Genomic DNA, 23,530 nt, shown 5'->3' with positions numbered 1-23,530 from the left:
GGGTTTCACTCAATACGACCAAAAAGAAGCCCCATTTTATGCTAGTTAGCAAGAGAGGAATCCCTTACATTTCCCGGACTATTCAAATGAAAACTGTTTGAGATAATACTGAAATGTTTAAAATAAATAGATCCCAAAGCTTAGATGTAACACAAAATGAATCCTAAAAATTTAATGACTTGGAAAATCCTTAATCTCCTTTTACATTCCAGCCTTTAACTTTCTATGACACACTTACCTTTCAAGACCTTTAAACATTCTAAAGGGTAGGGACACCTTACCTACCCTTTAGATAGGGGCTCAGTGGTTGAGTTTCTGCCTTTGACTCAGATCATGATTCCGGGTCCTGGTATCCAGTCCTGCATCAGGCTTCCCACAGGGAGCCTGCCTCTCCCTCTACCTATATCTCTGCCTTTCTCTCTCTGTCTCTCATGAATAAATAAATAAAAATCTTAAAAAGAAATTCTAAGGGATAGCCATCTTCTGAAGTGGTGAGGGGACCAGAAGGTTGCAAATCCTATCATTCTTTTGGAAGTGGGGGGGGGGGGGCGGTGGAAACTGGCCAATGTGGTCTCATCTACGAGAAAAGAATTTAAGAAATAGTGTTGATTGTTAATGATAATGCCACATAAGGCTGCTCTAGGGAAGGTGGTCCAGTGGCCAAGAGGCACCTGCTATGCAGAAGCAATAGTCACTATTACTGTGTTCCCAAGTCTTATTCCTTAGTGAGCACCCCTCATATTTGAGTAGAGGCTACAGCTTTGGGACACAATGGAACCAATGGAGTGGAGGTAGGGAGAATCAAAAGACTGGAAGTAACTTCAGAGTTGGGATGCCCTATGCTTTATATTGGTCCAAACAACTACTGGAATCTCTCTTCATTGATTTGGGGCCTGGCTCAAGATTATGTACATGTTAAAAAAAAAAGACTATACTGTCAGATTCTGTTCCAGTTTGAATATGAAGCCTTTCATCAATGACTATGAGGGTATTATGTCAAGTGGAAAAATGTGTGCTTATATACCAAGGACATCCCTGGCTTCACCTGAACAGGCTCCCTAAGAGATTTTTTGCATCTCGGTAGCATTTGCTCAGCAAGATACGAAAGACTGGACACAGTCAAACAGCAACAGAACCCTAAATAAGTTAAATTTCAAATCTAAATTCCATTTCTTTAAGACTAAACATCATCTTTTAAAGCACTCACTTAGCATGAAGATATGGATATTGCTTCCTGTATATCCAAATATGCATTTCTACACTTAGTGGGTTGGTCATCCCTCAACTTGTGTTCCTAACAAGAAATGGATCCCAAAAAGGAAATGTTCTTTACCAATGTCTGGAACAATGATGACCCACTGTTTTCCCAAGAATTCTCTTTTTTATTCACATGTAGATAGGAGTTGGTATTTTGTCACCAAGTTCATGTCAAAGTCAATTACTATAGTGAAAGAGTATCATCATACTTTTTTTGATAGAAACAAAAATGGAGGTTGATATAAATATCTGTTGTCAATGCATATCTGGTTTCGACATTATACAGAAGAACTAGTTGGTGTTACCCACAGACATAAAGATTTTATGATAAGAAAAATGTACAGCCTATTTATTAATTTATTTATTCTGTCACTAAACATTCATGAGTGCTTACACCAGGCAAAGTTCTATGTATAGAGAAAAAGATATGTCTTCGACCTCAAAAACAATGTGTTTGGAGAGATAGGCATGAAAATAGACAATTACAGTTCAGTGCAATGAGTGGAGTAATGTGAGATCTGTGCAAAATGCAGGGGGATCCCAAGGGAGGAAGCATATCTGCATTTGGCAGAAGGAGAAAAGCTAACACTTGAATTCACTCTTGAAGAAGGAGTTTTATTAGGTATTCCAGGTGGGGGGAAAAGTATGTGCAAAGGCCCAGAGGCAGTGAAAAAACATCCTGTTCAGGAGAATCATACCTAGATTGTATTGCGGGAGCAGAAAGTGTAAGAAGACTGTTGGGAGTAAAACTGAACCGGTGCTGTGGGCTAAGCATTTTTGAAGACCGTTGAATGCCAGGCTAAGAAGTGTAGATTTATCTTGCAGCAGATGGAAAGTCATTGAAAAAATTCAAACAAAATCAGATGTGCATTGTGGAAAGATCATGCAGTCCAGACTGGAGAATGGATTAAAAGCGGGGACAAACAGTGATGCTGAGACTATTTGGTGGTTGTTTATACCTGCCCACTTGGTATAAGAGTGCTAAATAGGTACAAATTATCAAACCCTAAGCAAAAAGGAAGGCATAAAGATATTTTCCAAAGAGGCATCTTTTTAAGGAAAATGACTGTTCACACTGGGTAAAGATCGGGGATTAATTTTGTATGCCCTGTGGATACCTTTTAGGGTCAAGAGTGCATTGCTCGTTGTTTTACTTTACTGTAGAATTGCCATGCGCCTGAGCTGACACTTCTCTTACTGCATTGAAAGACTGTGTAGTGTTTGTAGAAAGAGCGCTACCAAAAGTCAAGAGACTTGCCTCTAGTCGAACTTTATATCTCAGTCTTTGAAAGACCTTGGGGAAGTCACTTTACCTCTCTGGGCTTCATTTGCCTCAGTTGTAAAGTTGAGGGCACAGTTTAAGTTATTTGTAATGCCATTTTATTTATATCATTAGATGATTTGCAACTTTGCACCTGTTAATTTATCCTAATGTTTATTTCTTAAGTTGTCTTTATGCTTTCTCACAATTTTAAAAGAGACAGAAGTATTTAGAGCACAATCCTGGGACACGTTATTTTGGGCACAATTCTGTGTTTATCGCACTATTCTTAATATTCTTGGCCTTCCTCCTAGAAATATTAGGATATTGGTAGCCGTTTTGAAACTGTAGTGTTTCTGCTCACCTGAGTCACATTTTATCCTCATATGCACAAAAGGAAGACTATTTAATCGCTTTCAATATCTTCTATGCTAACTTAATAATTTAGCTCTAATTTTTAAGTTGTAAGTATTCCTTTCCAAAATGATTGTTTCTTGGGTCAGATAATTGCATGTTCTCAGAAAGCTAGTGTATGGATAAAATCGTGGTGCTTAAAATTATAGAAAGTGTACTGCTTCTAATAATATTCTACTTTAAATTCTGCATTTCCTTGGAAACTTCCTGTTATTTAATGCTCTTTTTTTTTTTCCACTTAAGAGGCTGTTTACATTAGTAATATATCTTCTAGAGCTCTGGGAGTTCATAGGGTTTGTACCTACAAAACAGCAGAGCACTGTTACTGTGCTTCAGAGACATGCAGGGGTCCCAGGGCAAATCAAAATGTTTTTAAATGTATGACATGTGTGAAGTTGATGAAAATTCATGACTTCTCTCTGTCAGGGCTGCTTGAGCTTAAATCATCAGAGAAAGGTGAGTGCAAAGAATTTTATTTAATACTTTTAATTCTGAAATCCCATCCATCCCTTGCTTGGGTCCTATGTTTCAGCTCTTCTACTTAATAGTCTGCCAACAAAAATTTTTAAAAAATTAAAAATTAGCTGCATGCTCTAAATTGCTTTTCAGGATTTCCTTCTTAAACCATCCCTCAGATGTGTAACTTTTAAAGAGGAATTGAAATGTGGTTTCAGAATGTAATCACGTACTATAGAACATGCAAAATACATGTGAAAGACCACACGAGTGCTGTTAATTTAACTGATTATACTTTATGCTTTAGAAATGTTTTCAAATTTGTCTTTTAAAATTGAAAAGAAAATATTCCACGAAAATGTTAAGAGATTAAAAAAAGCCAAAATGCTGTGGATATTGAGATCAGCTGTTTTTAAGTAAAAATCCATTCAAAGCAAAATAAAAGGCATTGTGTAGTGTGTGCCGGCTAAAACTGAGAACACAAGAGCATTGCAGTTAATTAGAAGCAATCAACAGGATGCTTTGCAACATTTCTCACATCAGTGCACCATCTGATCGCTATAATAAAAATTTCCCACAGTCTTGATGCAAAAAGGAGTAGAAATAAATATTTGAGTCATTAAAATATTTGATGTATTTCAATTACTCTTACCAATAATTATTTTTACTAAGTTATTGTTACAAAAATAAAATCTTGAAAATCCTTAAAGGTTGTTCTATTTGTGTTTTAGGGGATGATCTTAGTTACATTTTTTGGTTTTAATTTTATATGCATTTGATATGAGAAAAAAATCAATTTTTGAAAATAAAATTTAGGGTATAAATTTGAGTTGTTATATGATTTATGTGTGGTTATTGTACTTATGAAAGATAGCTGTGGACTTTTCCTGGACCATTGAGCCATATATTCTGAATGATTCATTATTATATTACAAATAATGAAGTACTACATTATAGCTATTTTCATATTAACAGAATATTGACCTAAGTTAACTATATTAACTGTATCATACAAGTCTTAAAAGAACGTACAATCCTTAATACTATTATTTTTCTATAATTAGTTCAATGCTCGATTCTGCTCAGAAGTTTTACTTTAGTTTCATTTATTCTACATCCGCAATTGTTCTACTAGGGCAAAAATACTGCTTTTGTTATATTTTTATGAAACTCATAGTTTGTTCATTAGAAATAACATTTGTTTTTCTTTTCTCCCTTGCCCCCACTGCATCCTTTTTAAAATTTTGAGGTGTGTGTGTGTGTGTGAGAGAGAGAGAGAGAGAGAGAGATTCTTTGTTACGTTGTCTTCTTACATTAAAGGTAGAGCTCACTCTGGGCCACTGAGGTGCTTCAAAACACATTCATAAGGTAGTTTGTTAAAAATGTTTAACATGAATCAGAACTATATACATTTTGACCATAGCTTACAACTTTTTCTCCCTCAAAAAGCAAATTTGTGAAAGTCTAGGAGGTGCCCTTTTTGGAGGCAAAAATAGCCGTGACACTGGTGCTGTGAAAAGAGAACTGTCTTTTAAACAAGTCAATGATTCATTCTCCTGTATTTATAAAGTACAAGTTGCTTATCAGAGTAGTTTACTCCTCACACTATAGTCATCTCTTGCTGAACGAAAACATGCTTTGGAGGACAACAAATTTGTTTGGTTTTGGCTGTTTTTGCTCATTGTTTGTTTGTTTTGTTTTGGTCTGTATGTTTTCTCTCACATCACACAAGATGTTTTTTCTCTTGCTGCTCCCCAAAAAACCTTTTTGCTAATTATATTCTTTCTTGAGCACTCTACATGTATCTGTAGAATAATAAAAAAAAAAAAATACTTTCAAAGAACTATCTTCTCTTTGGCACCAAACTATTGCTTTGTACTCTTCTTTGCACAGATTTGATCTACTTCATTGCAGGAGGGTGACTCTTAGCTAGGTTCTCTTTAGGAAATTTACTCTTTCTACTGCTTTACAGAGACAAATAGCTTTGATGATAAATACCTTAGAACACATATCTCACAAGTCCAGAAAAACACGTTAGGATGTAAATATTTTTTCTTCTGACTAAACAGCCTATTAAATATATAGTACTATTTGTTTAAAATTTTAAACTCTGATATTTTTGCCTGCAAGATTGGAGCATTAGCTACAAACGTTCACTGCTCCAATGAAAAGCAGTTTCAGTAAATAACAGCCTGAAATTGGCTCTGTTGCATTTAGCTTGGTTTACAGGAATTGGAATAGTAATGCTCCAAAAATCCATATTAAAATAATTTTGCTTATTTCTGATATCATTATTTCTTATAGCAAACAATTTAGACAGAAAAGTCATTTGATAAAAATAATTGATTCGGGCAAAATAGTACTCACATTCTTCTGTGAGATAATGATTCAGCAGCTACTCTTACTTCAGTGGTACTTCATTAGACACAATCCTCATTCATCTTAAAGCCTTAAAAAAAATCCGCATTCTTTATTTTTAAAAATTACTTTGTTTTTAAAGAAATGAACAAATTTTTGAAAATAAAATAAAGTCTTTAACAGAATTTACTTGCTGTTATTCAGGTCTTTAAGTTTTTCTTAAGGGACAGAAATGTCATATGCTTAGTTTCAGGACAAAGGCACCTTTTTAAATGAAGGGCTTAAAGAAAATCGATAAAGAAGTTTGTTTGATAGAAAGCAAGCTAACTAAGGTTCTGGTTGTAAAAATGATCTAGATTACAAATCAAGAAAATAACAATATTTGATCAACTATAGAAGGCTAGTTTTTAATAAAGAGTATCTTTTAAAAAAGCAATTATGAGCAACTTCTGAAATTCACTTTAGGTAACATATCTAGGGGGTACACTGTGTTACTGTTTTTCTATGGCAGAGTCGATTTAACTTTGGGAGTTAAGAAAACTTATGTAACTTCAGAATGTTTCCAGCTAATGGTTTTATTGCAGGACTAGTGTTACGCAATTAAAAACAAAAACAAAAACCTTATAGTCATACAACATTAACTAACTAATTTAGTAAAGATGGCTCGTTATAATTACAATCATTATTTTGCTTGAAATATGACTATGCTCTATTAGTCAGGAATTAAAACAATGCAGGTTCGCAGCAATGTTATAAAGTGTTCTTTTAATAGTTCAGCAATTAATTAAAAGCCCCATGCATGTGATTCATTAATATTCATTTTTATATTTTAAAACTTATATGCATTTAAAATTTCCAGATCATTAAATGCTTTTAGCTGCATATTGTGTTAAAGTAAAAAAAAAAAAAAAAAAAGAATCTATTTTAAACTGGTTGAATTCATTTAAGAGATTGTTTACATTTATATTCTTTTTTAATAAACGGAAATAAAGTTGTTACATTTACGAGGTCATTTTTTTCTAAAGTTGCAAGTATTTTGTTAAAATGTTTTATTTGGTAATGAAAACAATTTCATAAAAATTAATACATCTTCACATTTTGACTACTGTCAATTTTTTATTTCTTTTAAAATATAAATATTTATTTTTAATGGAATGAGTAAAAATGTTTAGAACTCAAATTCGCTGTAATGAAAGAGAGTTTAGAATCTTCAGTAGGATAGTGGACTGTTTACTTGGCTTCAGTCTGTCTGTCTTCTACAGGATTTGACAGAACTGACTGGTGAAAACTAACCAAAACCAGAAAACAACAGAGTGAATGCTCAAGAAGGAAAAAGGAAGAGTTGCAGGAAATGATATTTTCCCATCAGTGGATAGGCATGCATATATTAAAGACATAAAAGGCAGCAAGGGGAGAAACAAAAGCTGTATACTGGGGATTCTGCAAGTCTGAATTAACTAAATGGGAAAAAAATGAAATCATTCTGCTTAAACTTGTTCACTAATAAAAGGAGAATTGCTTTTGTTAAATATGCTTGGTGTGATTATCAAGCAAAATTTTTTTCTCCCAGACATCTATGAATAAAACATGCGTTTGAGCATTAGGTAAACAAACAATAAATGGATGAGTTCAGTTGCAACATAATAACATTTTATTTAGAAAACATATATAATCATATTTGTATTGGCAATCCAAATTTAATGACTTCTTTCAGTAAAATTAAAGTGCCTCACAAATAACATCTTATGCATAAGGATTGCTTGTTCTTTGCCCATTTTTTCTCTTTTTTCAAAGAAACAGATTTTTAAAGTCTCTACTGAACCGTAATGTAAACCAGATGAAGCATGATTTCTCAGAAAAAAAATTTTTTTCTTTTGGATCATCTTAATTTTAGGTTACAGATGTAGTAAAAAATTTTTAAAAATCTATTTCTGGGACTGAGGGAGAAAATGTTCTCAAGTCTGGGGTAGCTTGGGCTGATTTGAACAAGGCTCTGTGTGTAGCTGAACCAGACTTTGGCTTATTAGGCATTTCATTAACACAACATCTTCTGTAAACTATGAATAAGAATAAACCATTTACAATAAGGAAAGCAAACAACGGAATGAATTTCCTCTGTTGGTGTTTTATAAGACTGTTAAACAGAAAATGGAGGGAAGAACTCTCTTTAGACGATATCACTTAATTAAGTAAAGCATCCTAATCAGAGTCCCCTCCAATTGTAATGACTGTAGGGAGTCAAGTACATTTCTGTCTATATTAGAGTATCTAACTGCAATGATTTATTGATATTTATTTTAGAAGTACAACACAAAAGCAATAAAACAGTAGAAGTAGGGAGAGAGGGAATATGTCATTGCTTACTGCAGGCACAACCAGAGCACTTCAACAAAATTCTTGATTTTCTTGTGGGAGGTTTGCTTTTCTAAAATCAGAGCACACCTTTAGATGAGAATCTAAAGGTTCTTTTATCGCATTTGACTTTTCCAGATATTCGCTGTGACGTTTCTTTGTCCATTGGGTGAATCATTGATTTACTTTCTTCACTGCTAGAATCACCGCAAATGAGTAGATGAGCACCTGCTGTTTTCTGCAGTGACATTACTAGATGCATTCTACACTGATTTGAGTCGTAAAGTACAGCTTCTTTGTATGGGAAAGAGATTTGAGGAAGGAGAGTAAATATACTGTATAGGCAGACAGACATTGGCTGCCCTCCAAGCTGCACACAGCATAAACCTGTTTATCTGCCACATTTCACAAATCTCAAAAACATGTGAATAAATCAGACAAGCAACTGGATAAGTGATTCACACTAGGGAATCTAACCAATATTCTGATGAGAGGGTACTATGATGCTAAGACATTGAGGCAAATAGACATGTATTGTAGAAACTGAACAAAATAAAACTGATTAGTGGTTCAAAGGAGAAAATATTCTATACCAAAATGAATTTGAAGAGGTAACCCAACCCTGTGGACTTTCGTTGGGTATTTATGTGCAAGTTATCTGGAGAACTGAGTTCAAAAATATACTTTCACCCATACCATTCCAATAATTAGGACCAATTGCACTTGAACTTCAAGTTAGTTACCAAGATAATTTATTTCTGGATACTTGGATCTGAAAATTGGAGGCTAGTGCCTTAAAACCCCCAATTATACCAACGCCTTATTTGAAATTAAATTACCAAACATGCTTAGAACCTATTCACTTGGTGAACACAAACTTTTTTCAGAAAGTTACATTCTAGGACACCTGGGTGGCTCAGTGGTTGAGCATCTGCTTTTCTTTGGCTCGGGGTGTGATGCTGGGGTCCCAGGATCCAGTCCGCATTGGGCTCCCCGCAGGGAGCCTACTTCTCCCTCTGCCTGTGTCTCTGCCTCTCTCTGTGTGTCTCTCATGAATAAATAAATAAAATCTTTTTTTAAAAAAGAAAGTTACATTCTTATAACTGAAGACAAATTGCTTGGCAATAAGTGAGTTAGGCAAGCAAAGGTATAATTATTGTTATATTACTACTTTACTTTTCTCTTAATTTCTGTTACTTCTAACTCATCTGCTGATCTTTTTAAACAGTTATTGTACCTTAGCATTTAGTTGTAAATGGAAGTCCTCAAAAGTTTGGGGGCTAACCTCAAAAGTATGCTTTGGTGAAGATCTCTTATTTCTGAATTTCAAGTTTGGATTATTTCCCTAAAGTCGACCTGGTTATAGTCACAGCAAGATGAATTATCCATTTGCTTGGTATATCTATTGGCTTCTGGTATAGACCTGCCACCTTATTGCCAAGAAAATGTAGTTTTCTCTACATCTGCAAGCACAAAATACTATTCCAGAGTGAAGAGGAACCATATGAGGCATTTAAATTAACACTGCACACTCCACAACTTTTTTTTTTCCTGCATTGCAGAAAGAAAGGCAAATTGCTAAAACTTTTTAGCCCTGCAAAATTTTGTTAGATTAGTAATTTCAGACATCATCATCTTAGCAACAGGAAGTCATGGACAAGGTAGGTGGCCTGGAAATTGATCTTCCAAATGAAATTTAGGCACATTTAACATTCTTGGTTAAGGCCTTGCCTGAAGAGAACCCGTTTAAGTCTACTGCCAATTGTATCTATCAATGTGTTTTCTTGCCTTGATGTTTTGTCATCTTCTTGCTTCTTGTCTCAGGTTCTGTTTCTTCAGGATCAGAGAGAGACTGATTGAATGGCTCCAATTATCAGGATTTGAAAACCTAATATCAGAATCCACCACTGTGTGTAAGTCAGCCCTGAGCAGTCTCTTCTTTAGCAACAGGACACTTGCACAATATGGGAGCATCTTTTCTTCTTCACTTGTCCCTGACCTTGTAAAATATGATACAAAGTTTGTCATGATTTTTAAGTCTCATGCATGGAAAATCTTGCTGAAAAGATACGAACTAAAATGCATTCCTTAAAAGATGTGTGCAGGTAAGTGTCAAGTGGAAGTCTGTGGGTAGTCAAGATCAACCCCATCAACAGTCTGAAGGCTAAACACATTGATTTTTATAATCCCAGGAAATTTTATCCAGTTTTCTCAATGTGTTGAACTTTGAATTTATGTCCACAAAGCTGAAGTTGGTTCTGTGAACCCCAATTAAGGTCAACCATAGCTCTTTACTCAGCCATAAAGAACTCTTTGGAAGATTTTTATTTTTATTTGTAGTCTTATGGTTTTATTAACCCAAATATGACATGCACATAAGCTGTCTATTCATTTTCTTTGCTGCACAGCCTGGCATTGGGATTGGTGACTGTGATGGCCAGCCAGGCTGCTCTTTCCACGGTGGCTTTGTGGTTCTTGGAAGAGACATTATGAGCAATCTCGGCACAGTAAGATCTGTTGCACATCAGCAGCACTTCAAGCTCCTTGACGTTGTGGACTAGGAACTTCCAGAAGCTACTGGGCAGTGTGCACTTTGTTTTCTTGTTGCTCCTGTAAGCAATGTTGGTGGGCATCAAGATCTGTTCCTTGAATCTTCTGTTGTACCCTATTGTCAGTGCGTCTGCAGTTCCACCAGTTGCACTGATTTTGACATACTGGTCTTTTTAACAATCTTGGGCTTCACCAGAGGTCTGAGGGCAGCCGTCATGCCAAGTAGGAGATGACTGCCACCTCCACAGGCAGCGTCAAGGGGCAGCTGGAGAATTTTTACTGTAATGGTTATTCTGTGTCAAAAATGATCACTAAGCCCTAAAATCTATGCACCATAGGAAGCTAAGAATTAATAGGTTGGCTATAACTGAACGTTTTAATTATAAAATCAAAACAGCATATAAAGTTTAAAAATTTTACTCTCTTTTCTCCTAGCCCCCGCCATCCCATTCTCCAGGAGTAACCATTAATAAGTCTCTCATATATTTTAATAGACTTTTTAGATTTTTTAAAAAAATAATTTCTACAACCAATGGTTGGGCGTGAACTCACAACCCTGAGATCAATAGTCACACGCTTTACCGACTAAGCCAGCCAGATGCCTTAATTGATAGACTTAAAATTCATATGCAAGCATACATTATTTTAAGTCACAAATAAAATCATATAATATATTTACTATTCTGAATTTGCTTTTTATTCATTTAGCAATGTATTTTGGCTATCATTCCATTCCCTACACATGGGTCTACTTCATTCTTCTACCAGCTGCACAGATATCAAATAATATGCTATTATGGATATAACCATTCCCATATTGATGGATACTTGTTATTTTTTTAGTCTTGTTTTTTCAAATAATACTTCAGCAAACATATGCATATTTTTGTGTGCTTTTATAAGTGTATTTGTAGAATTAATTGCCCAAAGGAAAATGCTATATAAAAACACACAAGTTTTGAATGATATTGCCACCTTATTGATACAACCAAAGAGGTTGCATCAATTTACCTTTCACTGGAAGTTTTTGAGAGGCAGGGATTTTTAAAAAGGGCTTCACTGAGTTCCACGTGTTACATATCTGCCCTCCATTCCATCTCTTCAAACTTGACTAAAAATGGTTGAAGAGCAGCTGGGATGGTTCATGATGACCTAATGGAAAGAGAACACTCCTGTGACATCTGTGCTGGGACAGCAGTGAGGGCTGAGGAGGGGACAGCACAGGAACACTGGGGGTAAGAGCTGGGAAGTATGGCTGCCATGGGTTTAGGAATGGTCTGAGTTCTCACCACGTCTCTTTGCTATCAGCCTTCCTGACAAGTGTGGGGGCTGCCGAGCAGAATCAGGAGCCAGTCACACGATTGTCATAAAAATGGAGAAGAAGGTAAAATGGGACCATGTCACATATACACATTCACATACGCACACACACGCACACACACACATACAGTCTCCCTCTCTGCTCAAATTCACATTCGGGTATGCATCTACCTTTACACCCTGTCTTGGCCAGGCTGCTAGCAAAGTACTGTTCTCTGACCTTCCCAGCTCATCTTTACCAGGCAGGAGTCCTCCAGGTTTTCTCCCTATTTTACCAGTCAGCTTCTCTGAGTGTGAATAACCCAGAAAATACACCTGACATTGTCCTAGTTCCTGGATTTGATGAGACATCCTCATCCTTGAAACCTCCACTCCTTATTCAGTATTTTCATTTGGCCTGGCATTTTATGTCCCATTTTCATCCTTAAATAGAAACTTAGAAGTGCCTCTTGATCTATACCCTAGATCTCAGCCTTTTAAATTGAGGGGTTACTTTAATGTTCTCAAGGTTATAGTTACACTAGGAAGTTTATTTTGTATTCAGTATTAACATGCTAGGTACTGTGGTAGGGACTGTGGATGCAAAGATGAATGAGACAAAGTTCTGCCTTCTAGAAGCTCATAAAATACTGAGAAGACAGGCAGCACTAACTAAAACACAGGCCATTCTTTGATAAGTGTTAAAACAGAGGTATTTGATCAAAATTCTATGAAGTCCCACTTCTGGAAATGTATCCTACACATTCATACATACTTGTGCATGTACAAAAGGACACACAGACCAGAGTCATTCACTGCAGCTTTGTTTGTGATGGTAAGAGTTAAAAAACATCCTGAATGTCTACCAACAAGGACACTCTATGTGGTTTAATAAATGCTCTCTATATACTGATATGGAGTAATCTTCAGGATATCTTTTTATATGAAAAAAAGAAAACTCCAGAATATGTGGAATATATGTTGCCTTCCATATAAGAAATGTAGAAATATAAGAATATGTATTAATGTTCGCTTTATATGCATGAAAACATTGGGAAATCCCTTAAGAAACCAATGCAAGTGCTAATCTATGGGGTGGGGGTGGGCATCAGGGATTAGTGGGGTGGATGGGAAAAAAGGGTGAAACATTCTCAATGTGTACCTTTTTATGTTAATTTAATACATGTGAATGTATTATTTAAAAATCATATTAAATAAACTTAAGTCATAACATAAAATTCCCCCTCTCTACACTTTGCATTCTCTGAGGTATTTACTCAAGCTCAGCTATTTCTATGTGGGATAAAGAACATTACATGGGACTGGACAAGGAGGCTCTGAACAGGAGAAAGAAGGCTTCTTAGAGACTACCAGATTTTTCTTACCACAATCTTAGACCCAATCTCTCATGAAAATGATTTGGAGCAGAGCTAGGAGGAAGAATACCGTTCTCCACAAATTTCTCAGAGATGGAATATCTTAGAAACAGGACCTATGCCAGACACAGGAACAGTTTAAAAAGTAGATTTCATTCTTTAAACTTCCCCAGATAAGGCTCCTCTGAGTGGCCCCCTCTGGTTTCGCATGAGAGCTTTGTAGGAAGGGCATGAGTTGCCCATACCTTCAGTTGATCTGCTTAAGTCATGAAACTGAGCAAAGTGAACATTTTCTTCTATAAGCTTTAAATAAAGGAGTTATGCTGAGTTATAAATAAGAGAGATCGGCTCCTTGCCAGACAAATGATACTTTTCTTTGATGAGGCTGTGGCTCTGTGAATTCTCCAGAACACCACCTTCAGGTGATGTGGAGAAAGACAGTGGGGTAGGATTAGATTTAAAAAAAAAAAAAATTTATTTATTTATGCATGAAAGACACAGAGAGAGAGAGAGAAAGAGAGAGGCAGAGACACAGGCAGAGAGATAAGCAGGCTCCATGCAGGGAGCCTGACATGGGACTCCATCCCGGGTCCCCAGGATCACACCCTGGGCCAAAGGCAGTGCCAAACCGCTAAGCCACAGGGACTGCCTGGGTAGGATTAGATTTTGAGAATTCTCCAGTCACTGCTGTGAACTGAGACTGAGATTATGAAAGAAGGAGGTAGAGAATAAATAACTTGGGAGAAAAATGATGATTTCATAATTATAAAAGATGATGTCAGAAATTTGTGGGAGAGTGAACTAATCATTACACAAGCTACCCGGTGACAAAAAAGGCCACTGGTGTTGAGGAGGAACTTTACTTCCCTATACCTACCTTTCTGCACTGATTCTCCTCACTACTGCTACTGTTACTGCCCCTGCCTTTTCAGCTCACTGTGGCTAGGTTTGTTCCTAAGACTACACCCAAGTGAAAACCTCTGGTTCCCCAGGAAACTGGCGGTGAGTGTGGCACGGAGGTGGATGAACATGAAGGCAGATGACTCACCACCTTCCTTTCGCCAGTTTCTTTAATTGTGTCCCCCCCATCCCCCCAGATACCATTTACTCTTTCAGCAGGTTCAAATCAGTCCTCTGGAAAGGGTCTGAAAAGTTTGGATTTAGATTTTGAACATGTGAACATGTTAACAAAGCTAGTGCCAGTGATCAGGGCCACTTGTTACATCGCAGCAGTAAAAGGCATTCAGGTGAGAGACAATAGTGATGATAGGTATTTAGCCCAAATGTACATCAGTTGTAACTTTTTCAATGTATTTCTTTTAGCAGCTAATTGAAATACTTTGTCAGTGAAAGTTTTGACACAACAAACATACATGTAACAACACGGAGAAATTAATTAATTAATTAATTAATTTTTTAACATGGAGAAATTTAAATAAGACATACATCTTAACAAAACGATGGCTTTATTTGTACTCCTTTTGTAATTTTAACTAAATATTGCAGGGAGTAGTCCTTATTTTAAATACTAAGTATAGGGCCATTTATTATCTACAATGTGAAAATATTTCAGGGGTCTTGTGATTAACGCCATAGTATTTAGGCACAGTTTATAGAGACTTCCAAGCAAAGACAAGAGGCCTGAGCGGATGGTGAGACACCTGACAAAGATCTACATGTACAACCTGGGACTGAATCCAGACTTGCTCAGATAAGCCCAGGTCTAGCTCCTGCCTTATCAAGAATGTCCCTAAGCCAACATTCTCTGCATCTGGCCCAAAGCTGCCTTATGCACTAACCTCCAGGACAAGGTTGCCAGAGAAAATACAGGATGCTCGGTTAAATTTAATTTCAGATAAGCAAAGATAATTTGTAGTATAAATATGTCCCAAATATTGCATGCAACATACTTAGGCAGACATATTCCCTAGCTCTTCTGTGCTTATTCTCTGAGGCAAGATGCCTCACAGATTTAAAACCCTCAAGTCCAGAATTCCAATCTAGCCTCACAGTTTGATTCTCATTGGATACTGCCTTGCCCTCTATTGCTTAGGCTTGTTTTCTCCTAACAGAGCATTTTATTCATACTGCACATTTTCTTTTTTTTTTTTTTTTTAAGATTTTATTTATTTGAGAGAGAGAGAGAGAGAGCATGAGTGGGCAGAGGGGCAGAAGGAGAGGTAGAAGCAGACTCCCTAGCTGAACAAGGAGCCCAATGCAGGACTTGATCCCAGGACCTTGAGATCATGACCTGAGCTGAAAGCAGATGCTTAACCTACTGAGCCACCCAGGTGCTCCTCATTCTGCACATTTTAAAATAATTTTAAACATCAGTAATTAAACATTAGCTGCCTGGAACAATTATAATTTTAGAGAAAATTCATGAGATTGAGCCTGGTGTCAGGCTCCACACTGACCCTGGACTCTGCTTAGGATACTCTCTCTCTGCCCTTCCCTTTCCTCACTCACATGTGTGTGATCTCCCTCTTAAAAAAAAAAATTTTTTTTAAATAGTGGCCAACATGTAGAAAGGCACTACAGAAAAGTCAGTTGTCAGAGTATTTTAATTCAGATCCTAAATTTTTCATGAGAATTTATATACATAGGAGTACTGTTCTTTTTAAAAAGATATTTATTTATTCATGAGAGACACACACACATAGAGAGAGAGAGGCAGAGAGACAGGCAGAGGGAGAAGCAGGTTCCATGCAGAGAGCCCGATGCGGGACTCAATCCCAGGACTCTGGGATCACAACTTGAGCCAAAGGCAGACACTCAACCCCTGAGCCACCCAGGTGCCCCAAGAATACTGTTCTTACACAGATTGGAAGATGAAAAAAAAAAACAACCCAAAAGCTAATCCAATTCCAAATTTTTAGAAGAAGGCTTACTCAAAGATTTGAGTCTAAAAATGGGATGCTGGGCTCCTGCCCTGAGCCTCTCTTTCTCTCTGTGTCTCTCACAAATAAATAGATAAAATCTTTTAAAAATAAATAAATAAATAAATTAATTAATTAATTAATTAATTAATTTAAAAAATGGGATGCTTAGAGTAGAACATTTATTTAAGATCACATTGAAAAATGGTTAACAGAAAGGCACACTGAGAAACATTGGTTTTAAAGCCTTTTACTTTTATTTTGGGTCAACACTCATTCAACAATGAGCCCATTTATTTTGTAAAAGCCTCAGACACATTATTTTTTTTAATTTTTATTTATTTATGATAGTCACACACAGAGAGAGAGAGAGAGAGAGAGAGGCAGAGACACAGGCAGAGGGAGAAGCAGGCTCCATGCACCGGGAGCCCGACGTGGGATTCGATCCTTGGTCTCCAGGATCGCGCCCTGGGCCAAAGGCAGGCGCTAAACCGCTGCGCCACCCAGGGATCCCCCTCAGACACATTATTTTTAAAAGTACTATTATTTATTACTACTACGACTACTACTACTATTATTATTATTAAACATAACGGCTGGGACTGTTCAATGCACAGAGAAGGCTTTCATGAGGTCCCAAGAATATCCATTTACTCAGAGATAAAGCAGAGGGAGCAAAAGAGATTTGACCAGAGCTCCTTTGATTCCGTTTGAGCACTTCCATCCTCTGCTCAGTGAGAAAGGTGAAGGCTGCCCGAGGACTGAGCCATCAGGGCGCTGAATGTCAACTCTGATTGAAGAGTATTTATCCCTCTTTAATTTTACTTCACTTTTAAGCACACAACCAATACATGTGTGTTATAGAAAATAAGAGAATGTGGATGAGCAAAAAGGTGAATATAACAATCACCCCTAACTCTAGCCTCCAGAATTTTTAAAAAGATTTTTAATTTATTTATTCATGAGAGACACACAGAGAGAGGCAGAGACACAGGCAGAGGGAGAAACAGCTCCCTGCAGGGAGAGCTAGCCAATATTGCTTTGGTAGCATCAGATGCTGAGAGAAAATGGTAAGGTATTCTCCTCTGCTGTACCACAGACCACTGAGCAGCACTGGCCCATCTGGTGCTCTGGGCTTTTGTTGGTATCACCCTGCATAATCTGGAGTGGTGGTGCCCAGGAGAGGGTTGGATGCCTTGCTGGTTGTGCAGAAGGCAGTGGTTCGGAGAGGCACAATGGTAGAGCCTTAGCAGGACCTAGCAGAGAGGCAGCAGTATTCTACTTTAGAGTAGATATAGTTGTACTTGTAGGATGCAAGTACATAAAAGCATAAAAATGGCATCTTCCACAAGAATTATAACCAAGCATATATGAGACACAATCCAAGACGTGTGTGTGTGTGTATGTGTGTGTGTGTGTGCAAGGCAAACTCTAGAGCAGGCTCCATTTTAGCCTTCACATCTATTTCCTTTTCCCTAAAACCAGTCCTAAAAGTTGTTATTAAAGTGATAAAATGATGGGTCTCTCCTGGCATTTGACTAAGCTACTCGTGGACCCAAAGCCTCCCTCAAGGTCTGTAATACTTGGATTGGATTCAGGCATCACCATTTCACATTCCAGAATTTCTGGGCTAATATTACTACTTATCTTGTATGGTTGTTAGGGGATTAAACAATGTAATACTTGAAAAGAGCTTAGGACAGCACTGGGTACGGAGTAAACCCTCCTCAGTATCAACTCTAGTGTGACTGCTGTCTAAATTTGCCTTCCAAACAGGCCCCATTTGCTACCTAGTGGGTGGTGAGAGAGATTTAGGTTTCAGTTGTGACTCAACATTTACTAGCTTTATGTCCTTGGACAGATTAATTTCTTGATAATGTGGATTGTCCTTATGAATGGAGCACACTGTATGCCAGACATTGTACCATGGGCTGTAGACACATGGATGAACAACCCCAACACCACCCTGCCTACAGAGCACTCAGTGCCTGGGGGTAGGATACAGGCAACTAAATAAGCAGAAACAAGCAAAAATAGTGGAGCTATAAGGATAGCACATGTATCCAGCTCCAGTTAGATCAATGGTTAATAGACTGATCAAATAAGAAAGTAGAGAGAACCACAAAAAATGTTACCTACATGTTTTAAATGTTCTATTTCAACATAAACAGATTCGAGGTTGCCAAGGAACAAAGGAGGGGAGGATGAGGAATGATTACTTAAAGGGTTCAGGGTGTTCTGGGGTGACGAGAAAGTTTTAAAACTAGAAAGAGGTGGTGATTGCATAACATTGTGAATGCACTAAATGCCACTGAGTTGTACACTTGAAAATGGTTAATTGTATGTTACGTGAAGTTTACTTTGATAAAATATTATATAAATGTACATCATTTTGTCAACCTTTTTGTGTATGGCTAAGGACTCTTTACATATGTGCCCATAACTGAAGCCCAGATCATCTTTCTGGTATAAATCACACCCAGAATAAATGTATTCTATGTTATTTCCAGCTTTAATCTATTTAAATTGGGTTAAGAATTTAGGTACCTACAAATCTTTCTCAGTAGAATCTGTTTAGATATCCGGGGTTTTTTCACATTTATAGCTTTTACATCCATGTGACAGTAATTTTTTAGGAGCTTATACTTAGGAGCCTGCATTAGTTTTCATAGAAATAATAACTTTCCTTCTGTACTCATATCTTATGAATTTATATAATATTTCATTGAATAACATAATTTTAATACCAAGTAAAACTGGTATAACAAAGCTTGCAACAAACATGTCTGACTCTAGTTAGGCACCTGGCTGAATTCACCTTGTGGGAGCATAAGTAAGGTGGATGTCCTAGAGTGTAGTTTACCACCTTTCAGCGGTGAGCTCAGGGGCTGGAGTCAGTAGGCTTTACTAAGGACATGATGAGTTGGTTGAGTGGAAGTCAGTTTTGAGAACATTTACAATATAATAAATGCCCCTAGAAGGATATTTAACCTGGATTTGGGGAAGTGATTACAGTTGAGACCTAAAGGTTTGGAAGGACTTGACCAGAAGAAAGATTGGAGGATAGCGTTTTAGGCACTGGAAACAGCCAGAGAGAAGAGAGACTCTATAATAGAAGGTCAGCAAGAAGCCTGGCAGGTTGTGATGTACGGAGGGGGATGTGTTGAAAATGAAGCTTGAGGAGGATCTTGCAAGCCATAAAAAGAAAGACTTTATTTTAGGAATGGTAGAAATCCACGGAAAAATTTTAAGGAGATGACTGACATAATCAAACTGGCATTTTAGAAAGATCCTTTCCACTGCTTTCCAGAAGATAGATGAGAGGTGATGGGTGGTGGGGCAGTGGACGGCTGGGGACACTGGTGAGTGATGGTGGTGGTTTGAACTAAGTATAATGCTATAGGCAGTGAGGGGTGAGGGAGAGCACACTGCAGGACGGAGGAAAAGACCTGGTTAAAACCCATCTGTTTCTGGCTTAGAGGTGCCGTCATTTACTGACATGGAATAAGAAGACTAGGTTTGGGAAAATGAGTGCAGCTTGGAACATACTGAGTTTCAGTTTTTGTTTGTTAAATATTCTATTTATTTATTTATTTGGCAGAGAGAGAGAAAGAGAGAGAGAGAGAGAGAGAGAACGCACAAGTAGTGGGAGAAGGGAGAAGTAGGCTCCCTGCTGAGCAGGGAGTCTGACAGAGGACTTGATCCCAGGACCCCGGGATCATGACCTGAGCAGAAGGCAGATGCTTAACTAACTGAGCTACTCTGGCCCCCTGAGTTTGATGTTTAAAGACACTATGGGGTGTCCATTTAAGTAGTTAGACATGTGACTCTAAAGCTGAATTTCAGTCATTAAATGTGGCCCAAACGTCGGGTAAGGTAAGGAATGGAGATACGTAATTACTTTTAGCAATGAGGAGCACTCCAGTGACACTGGGGAAAGCAGTTTTAGAACGAAAGTGGGCATGGGTGCCAGATGCTAATGGGTTGAGGCATGTAGGGGAATGAGGAAATGAGTGTATGTAGTTGATCATTTGGAAAATTGGGGCTTTGAATGGGAGGGCAGCGTAGAGGAGTGTAGTAGCTGCAAGATAAGCAGGGGGTAAGAAGAACAGTCAGTGGGAAGGGCGAAGAGTGTAAATAAAAACAAGAGAGGGACTAGGAGAGGTTTAAATGGAGAGAGCATACTGGCAATGGGGTGCTGTAGTGAGAGGGTAGCACATAAGCCCATATTAAGCACCAAGCGCCAAGCGTGCGTGCAATGAGACTTGTACTTCCCCTATTCTCTATGCACTGGCTGCCCGCCCCCGCTTCTTTTATCTCATTTTGTTCTTATCCACAATGTGACATGGCCACTTTGGTTTGTGCCTTCTTGGTTGCATGCCTATAGTTTTAGAAGGCTTTCTATGTAATTCTGGATGAAGTTTAGGAACTAGGGTAGATTGGCCTCGTGTCTCACCTGTCCCCACTGCCCCCAGATGGACACAACGCATACAGTGAACTCCCATCTGGTTTATTCCTACCCTCACCTTCTCTGGCACATTCAGCTGCTCGGCAGAGGTGATGGGCTCCCAGCCACCTCCAAGTCATCCACGTCCTCACTGAGACTTCACTCCAACTATCCCAGCCTTCCTGTTTCTTTCACTCCTCAAAGATTCACTTCTGCTCATTGTGAACAGGCTCTCTTCTCCCAGTGGCCTTGTTTCAATGTTTATCTTTAATAGTGAAAAGTGATTCTCAACAAATCTTTGTTCATGCTGCTGACTTTTTCCATACACCAGGCTTCTAGAAGTAAATATCGAAGGAGGAATAAGAAAGCTGGTTTCACATTCGGCACTGGAAGGGTACGGCTCTTTTCCCACCAGCACAGTACTCACTTTTCAAGTTCCGTTGGTATTATTACAAACAAGAAAGAGGCTCACTCCTTTGCTGCATTTTCTATGTGGCATCATGTCCTTCATCTTAAAAATATTAGCCACCTAACTGCTTACAGTGTTACACACTATTCGTAGAGAACTACGCAGATTTGACCACCACGTTCTAAAAGTTTATAGTCCAAGAAAGACATACCAATGCAGACATGCATGCTTCGGAGTCACCCGAAGCAGACATATGTTGGAACTAGCCCAGACAAGTCTAGGGCAATTACATTTAAAAGTCAGGACCAGGGATGCCTGGGTGGCTTAGCGGTTAAGCGTCTGCCTTCAGCCCAGGGCGTGATCCCGGAGACCTGGGATCGAGTCCCACATTGGGGTCCCTGCATGGAGCCTGCTCCTCCCTCTGCCTCTCTTGTGTCTCTGCCTCTCTCTGTGTGTGTCTCATGAATAAATAAATAAAATCTTTAAAAAAAAAGATCAGGATGAAAGTACACTTCTTATATAGACTGAGGAGGGAAGAGACCAGTGGACACCAGCTGGGACAGCCAGCCTTCACCTGGGCCAAATATAAAGAACAAGTATGGGATCTGCTCATTCCTTCTGAAGGTCTCTATCCTAACCAACTTTCTCCTCTCTTCCAGTGCTCAGTAACTTGTGGCTGCTCTCAGAAATGTACTGTATCACCATCTGCTTGGTTCTTTTACTTTCTACCCATCTTTCCCATATTACCTTCCTGTTTCCCAGCTCGGCCTCAGGTCCCGGACTGTCCCTGCCCTTGATCAGTGGGGATGGTGGGTGGCACTGGTTTGAAGAACTCACCAGATCTCCTGGAGCTAGTAAACCTGGAGCTGTGTTTGGGAACACGGGCCCTGACCTGACTGTGGCCCTCCTAGACCTTGTCTGCTGCTCACCGGTCAGCATCATCTTCAGGTACTGCGCTCATCTAGCTGGGTCGCCTCCTACCACTCTCCACTGCAGCTGTCCCACCAGTGCCCACTTCCCTGACACCACAAGAAAGCCCATTGACATTCCAGGAATAAATCCATCCTTGGCTGCCTCATTCCCACCAAGGATAAAAAACATTAATAACTTATTATCTTTCATTTACTTTTTGACCCTTCCATTCCTGGCCATGAAAAGACACAACTATAACTTATTCCTGAAAAGATCTGATGACACATGTGGACAAACATATTAGCACATTATCACTGGCATCCAGACTAATATTCCCTGTGTGCTCGGAACAGGCCTACAGGAGAGGGAAAAGCAAAAAACCTACCTGCTTCTTTCCAGGTCCAAGAATGGTGTTTGCCCAGCGGCATCCAGAAAGCCAGCTACAAAGGAGGATAGTCATCAGAAGTCAAGGGGTTGCCTTAAGAATATTCATTTAATATAAAGGCACCGACTTCAATCTTGGGCAGATTTGTGTCCTGCGGAGTATCTATTCCCTTTGACCAATATTCTTGTTCTTCTTGAGTCTGATCTTTATCTGTTTTATTGTGTTTCAGTTATGAGGGTAGTAGAAATGAATTTTTTAAAATGTAAATAGCTCCCCTTCCCCATATGAACCTAGATCTGAAAATAAGGTTTTTGATGATCTGGCTACTGCAGTCATCCATACTGACTCTTTTACCACTGACTGAGAGTTAATTATCATCAAATATCCATCCACTGAGGGTGAGTTACAGGTTACAGGTTATGGCAGGTGTTTGGGGAATAACACTAATGCAATTTATTTTACTGTTCACTCATGTCAGAGTAATCAGCTAATAAAACAAGGATTACAGATTAATACTTTTAACATTTTTGTTTGGGGGATGCCTGGGTAGCTCAGTTGGTTAAGTGTTGGATTCTTGGATTTGGCTCAGGTCATGATCTCAGGATTGTGAGATGGAGCCCTGTGTGGGGCTCTATGCTCAGTGTAGAGTCTGCTTGGGATTCTTTCCCTCTCCCTCTCCTTCTGCTCCTCCTCTTGCTTAAACTTGCTCTCTTTTTCTCTGTCAAATAAATAAATAAAGTCTTAAAAAATTTTTGTTTGTAAGTCCCCTGTCCCATCCACATTAGATTTAAATATTTTTTCAAGTTAAATTTACTAGTTATATTTCCTGTACATGAATCACATAATTATGTCCTTTGCCCACTTACCCACTGAGGTATTGGTAATATTCATAAATATGTTTGAAGAAGATTATCACCTTAAAGTGGGACTACAAACCCTGATTTTCCCTTAGGGTTCCATTTCCCACTATCCTTGACTGATGTCTGAGAAGTTTATGGCTTACTCCATTCATACCTAAGTTGGTATCCACATTCACTCATTCACTCACTCATTTATCCATTCATTCACACATTTATTCATTCATGTATTTGTTATACGTGGCACACAGACTCACATGTAGCCTCCAATGAGTCCTGCTTTCTGGTGTTCACCCATGAGTGTGGGCGGGACCTATG

The 23,530-nt window shown here is 38.3% G+C and overlaps 2 long non-coding RNA genes across 4 annotated transcripts in view; one reads left to right on the top strand and one right to left on the bottom strand.

Annotated features, from left to right (window-relative positions):
* LOC140639839 (uncharacterized) overlaps positions 1 to 13,066 on the top strand; it is a 25,934-nt gene extending 12,868 nt beyond the window's left edge. The window contains exons 2-3 of one of the 2 annotated variants that reach the window (XR_012036486.1): positions 9,923 to 10,011; positions 10,507 to 13,066. This is a non-coding gene — a long non-coding RNA (uncharacterized lncRNA). Of the gene's footprint in view, positions 1 to 9,922; positions 10,204 to 10,506 lie in introns of both variants that reach the window. The other variant, XR_012036487.1, reaches the window with a different exon arrangement.
* LOC140639840 (uncharacterized) lies at positions 8,023 to 23,530 on the bottom strand. Of its 2 annotated transcripts, XR_012036489.1 has the most exons (3): positions 23,470 to 23,530; positions 11,660 to 11,800; positions 8,023 to 10,913 (listed from the first exon to the last, which is right to left on the bottom strand). It is a non-coding gene; the product is annotated as an uncharacterized lncRNA (long non-coding RNA). The 2 variants fall into 2 exon arrangements; XR_012036488.1 differs by having other exon boundaries at positions 8,023 to 11,800.

Source organism: Canis lupus, chromosome 9 (genome assembly GCF_048164855.1).
Source record: "Canis lupus baileyi chromosome 9, mCanLup2.hap1, whole genome shotgun sequence".
NCBI lineage: Eukaryota > Metazoa > Chordata > Mammalia > Carnivora > Canidae > Canis > Canis lupus.
This window is presented reverse-complemented; position numbering and strand designations above follow the sequence as displayed.